The sequence below is a fragment of the Heteronotia binoei genome, chromosome 4 (assembly GCF_032191835.1).
Source record: "Heteronotia binoei isolate CCM8104 ecotype False Entrance Well chromosome 4, APGP_CSIRO_Hbin_v1, whole genome shotgun sequence".
NCBI lineage: Eukaryota > Metazoa > Chordata > Lepidosauria > Squamata > Gekkonidae > Heteronotia > Heteronotia binoei.
Window position 1 is genome coordinate 11,067,284 of NC_083226.1, and position 5,626 is coordinate 11,072,909.

Here is a 5,626-nt window from a genome sequence, read left to right on the forward strand (position 1 = left end):
GTGTTGGACTGGATGGGCCATTTGCCTGATCCAACATGGCTTCTCTTATGTTCTTATGTGAATCAAGAGTGTTGGACTGGATGGGCCATTGGCCTGATCCAACAGGGCTTCTCTTATGTTCTTATGTGACACAGAGTGTTGGACTGGATGGGCCACTGGCCTGATCCAACATGGCTTCTCTTATGTGACTCAGAGTGTTGGACTGGATAGGCCACTGGCCTGATCCAACAGGGCTTCTCTTATGTTCTTATGTGACACACAGTGTTGGACTGGATGGGCCATTGGCCTGATCCAACAGGGCTTCTCTTATCTTCTTATGTGACACAGAGTGTTGGACTGGATGGGCCACTGGCCTGATCCAACAGGGCTTCTCTTATGTTCTTATGTGACACAGAGTGTTGGACTGGATGGGCCACTGGCCTGATCCAACATGGCTTCTCTTATGTTCTTATGTGACACAGAGTGTTGAACTGGATGGGCCATTTGCCTGATCCAACATGGCTTCTCTTATGTTCTTATGTGAATCAAGAGTGTTGGACTGGATGGGCCATTGGCCTGATCCAACATGGCTTCTCTTAAGTGACTCAGAGTGTTGGACTGGATGGGCCACTGGCCTGATCCAACATGGCTTCTCTTATGTTCTTCTGTGACAGAGTGTTGGACTGGATGGGCCATTGGCCTGATCCAACATGGCTTCTCTTATGTGACAAAGAATGTTGGACTGGATGGGTCATTGGCCTGATCCAACATGGCTTCTCTTATGTTCTTATGTGACACAGAGTGTTGGACTGGATGGGCCAGTGGCCTGATCCAACAGGGCTTCTCTTATGTTCTTATGTGACACAGAGTGTTGGACTGGATGGGCCAGTGGCCTGATCCAACAGGGCTTCTCTTATGTTCTTATGTGACACAGAGTGTTGGACTGGATGGGCCAGTGGCCTGATCCAACAGGGCTTCTCTTATGTGGCACAGAGTGTTGGACTGGATGGGCCAGTGGCCTGATCCAACAGGGCTTCTCCTATGTTCTTATGTGACACAGAGTGTTGGACTGGATGGGCCACTGGCCTGATCCAACAGGGCTTCTCTTATGTTCTTATGTGACACAGAGTGTTGGACTGGATGGGCCACTGGCCTGATCCAACAAGGCTTCTCTTATGTTCTTCTGTGACACAGAGTGTTGGACTGGAGGGGCCATTGGCCTGATCCAACAGGGCTTCTCTTATGTTCTTATGTGACACAGAGTGTTGGACTGGAGGGGCCACTGGCCTGATCCAACAGGGCTTCTCTTATGTTCTTATGTGACACAGAGTGTTGGACTGGAGGGGCCACTGGCCTGATCCAACAGGGCTTCTCTTATGTTCTTCTGTGACACAGAGTGTTGGACTGGATGGGCCACTGGCCTGATCCAACAGGGCTTCTCTTATGTTCTTATGTGACACAGAGTGTTGGACTGGATGGGCCACTGGCCTGATCCAACAGGGCTTCTCTTATGTTCTTATGTGACACAGAGTGTTGGACTGGATGGGCCAGTGGCCTGATCCAACAGGGCTTCTCTTATGTTCTTATGTGACACAGAGTGTTGGACTGGATGGGCCAGTGGCCTGATCCAACAGGGCTTCTCTTATGTTCTTATGTGACACAGAGTGTTGGACTGGATGGGCCAGTGGCCTGATCCAACAGGGCTTCTCTTATGTTTTTATGTGACACAGAGTGTTGGACTGGATGGGCCAGTGGCCTGATCCAACAGGGCTTCTCTTATGTTCTTATGTGACACAGAGTGTTGGACTGGATGGGCCACTGGCCTGATCCAACAGGGCTTCTCTTATGTTCTTATGTGACACAGAGTGTTGGACTGGATGGGCCATTGGCCTGATCCAACGTGGCTTCTCTTATGTTCTTCTGTGACACAGAGTGTTGGACTGGATGGGCCATTGGATTGATCCAACAGGGCTTCTCTTATGTTCTTATGTGACACAGAGTGTTGGACTGGATGGGCCAGTGGCCTGATCCAACGTGGCTTCTCTTATGTTCTTCTGTGACACAGAGTGTTGGACTGGATGGGCCATTGGATTGATCCAACAGGGCTTCTCTTATGTTCTTATGTGACACAGAGTGTTGGACTGGATGGGCCAGTGGCCTGATCCAACATGGCTTCTCTTACGTTCTTCTGTGACACAGAGTGTTGGACTGGATGGGCCATTGGCCTGATCCAACATGGCTTCTCTTATGTTCTTATGTGACACAGAGTGTTGGACTGGATGGGCCACTGGCCTGATCCAACAGGGCTTCTCTTATGTTCTTATGTGACACAGAGTGTTGGACTGGATGGGCCATTGGCCTGATCCAACAGGGCTTCTCTTATGTTCTTATGTGACACAGAGTGTTGGACTGGATAGGCCACTGGCCTGATCCAACATGGCTTCTCTTATATTCTTCTGTGACACAGAGTGTTGGACTGGATGGGCCAGTGGCCTGATCCAACATGGCTTCTCTTACGTTCTTCTGTGACACAGAGTGTTGGACTGGAAGGGCCATTGGCCTGATCCAACATGGCTTCTCTTATGTTCTTATGTGACACAGAGTGTTGGACTGGATGGGCCATTTGCCTGATCCAACATGGCTTCTCTTATGTTCTTCTGTGACACAGAGTGTTGGACTGGATGGGCCACTGGCCTGATCCAACATGGCTTCTCTTATGTTCTTATGTGACACAGAGTGTTGGACTGGATGGGCCATTGGCCTGATCCAACAGGGCTTCTCTTATGTTCTTATGTGACACAGAGTGTTGGACTGGATGGGCCACTGGCCTGATCCAACATGGCTTCTCTTATATTCTTCTGTGACACAGAGTGTTGGACTGGATGGGCCATTGGCCTGATCCAATAGGGCTTCTCTTATGTTCTTATGTGACACAGAGCGTTGGACTGGATGGGCCACTGGCCTGATCTAACATGTCTTCTCTTATGTTCTTATGTGACACAGAGCGTTGGACTGGATGGGCCACTGGCCTGATCTAACATGTCTTCTCTTATGTTCTTATGTGACACAGAGTGTTGGACTGGATGGGCCATTGGCCTGATCCAATAGGGCTTCTCTTATGTTCTTATGTGACACAGAGTGTTGGACTGGAGGGGCCACTGGCCTGATCCAACAGGGCTTCTCTTATGTTCTTATGTGACACAGAGTGTTGGACTGGATGGGCCACTGGCCTGATCCAACATGGCTTCTCTTATATTCTTCTGTGACACAGAGTGTTGGACTGGATGGGCCACTGGCCTGATCCAGCAGGGCTTCTCTTATGTTCTTATGTGACACAGAGCGTTGGACTGGATGGGCCACTGGCCTGATCTAACATGTCTTCTCTTATGTTCTTATGCGACACAGAGTGTTGGACTGGATGGGCCATTGGCCTGATCCAATAGGGCTTCTCTTATGTTCTTATGTGACACAGAGTGTTGGACTGGAGGGGCCACTGGCCTGATCCAACATGGCTTCTCTTATGTTCTTCTGTGACACAGAGTGTTGGACTGGAGGGGCCACTGGCCTGATCCAACATGGCTTCTCTTATGTTCTTATGTGACACAGAGTGTTGGACTGGATGGACCACTGGCCTGATCCAACATGGCTTCTCTTATGTTCTTATGTGACACAGAGTGTTGGACTGGAGGGGCCACTGGCCTGATCCAACATGGCTTCTCTTATGTTCTTATGTGACACAGAGTGTTGGACTGGAGGGGCCACTGGCCTGATCCAACATGGCTTCTCTTATGTTCTTATGTGACACAGAGTGTTGGACTGGAGGGGCCACTGGCCTGATCCAAAAGGGCTTCTCTTATGTTCTTATGTGACACAGAGTGTTGGACTGGATGGGCCACTGGCCTGATCCAACAGGGCTTCTCTTATGTTCTTATGTGACACAGAGTGTTGGACTGGAGGGGCCACTGGCCTGATCCAACATGGCTTCACTTATGTTCTTATGTGACACAGAGTGTTGGACTGGAGGGGCCACTGGCCTGATCCAACAGGGCTTCTCTTATGTGACACAGAGTGTTGGACTGGAGGGGCCACTGGCCTGATCCAACATGGCTTCACTTATGTTCTTATGTGACACAGAGTGTTGGACTGGATGGGCCACTGGCCTGATCCAACAGGGCTTCTCTTATGTTCTTATGTGACACAGAGTGTTGGACTGGAGGGGCCACTGGCCTGATCCAACAGGGCTTCTCTTATGTGGCACAGAGTGTTGGACTGGAGGGGCCACTGGCCTGATCCAACAGGGCTTCTCTTATGTTCTTCTGTGACACAGAGTGTTGGACTGGATGGGCCACTGGCCTGATCCAACCGGGCTTCTCTTATGTTCTTATGTGACACAGAGTGTTGGACTGGATGGGCCACTGGCCTGATCCAACAGGGCTTCTCTTATGTTCTTATGTGACACAGAGTGTTGGACTGGATGGGCCACTGGCCTGATCCAACCGGGCTTCTCTTATGTTCTTATGTGACACAGAGTGTTGGACTGGATGGGCCACTGGCCTGATCCAACCGGGCTTCTCTTATGTTCTTATGTGACACAGAGTGTTGGACTGGATGGGCCACTGGCCTGATCCAACCGGGCTTGTCTTATGTTCTTATGTGACACAGAGTGTTGGACTGGATGGGCCATTGGCCTGATCTAGCATGGCTTCTCTTATGTTCTTATGTGACACAGAGTGTTGGACTGGATGGGCCATTGGCCTGATCCAACAGGGCTTCTCTTATGTTCTTATGTGACACAGAGTGTTGGACTGGATGGGCCATTGGCCTGATCTAGCATGGCTTCTCTTATGTTCTTATGTGACACAGAGTGTTGGACTGGATGGGCCAGTGGCCTGATCCAACAGGGCTCCTCTTATGTTCTTATGGCCCCTCTCATCAGATCTCAGCAGCTAAGTAGGGTCAGCCCTGGTTAGGTTAGTACTTGGGTGGGAGATGACCAAGAAATACCAGTGTCATAACGCAGAGGCAGGCAATGGCAAACCACCTGTTTGCTTCTTGCCTCAAAAATCCTGCAAGGGGCTGCCATCAAGTTGACTGCACTTCACTCACATACAACCGCTTCTGAAAATGATAACTGGCTTGAAGCTGGGATTTCTGACCCATTTGTTTTCCCAGGAGAAAGGGTTCCCCCTGCTACAGGAGGCTTCTCTTAGCCGGCCTGCCGGTTTGTTCAATTCTGTCAGGCGTGAACGTGCAGCTCTAATTTTAAAAAAACCCACTTTTCTTTCTTCTTCCTCTTCCAACAGCAGTTACAATTCTTGGAGCACCAAACGGCTACAGCAGCAGCTCTGGCGGTTCCGCCCCAGCCTCGTCCTTCCGGCAGCCAATCAAAAAATAGGAAGCCCATCAGTGCTCCCGGAATCCAAGAACTTGCATTTTACTGTTGTGTATATTTATTTTTAAAAGGAATTTTAAATGTTGCTTGAATCAGCGGCAAGTTTACTGGCAAAGTTGAATTTGAGATGACGCTGGGAGGGGGCACGCAACCCAAACATTTGTGGGATAACTCCTCCCCCCCCCCCCCAAAAAAAAATGATTTAAAAGTCTATTGCTGTAAATCATTAAAATGAATTGCTCAGAGACAGGATTT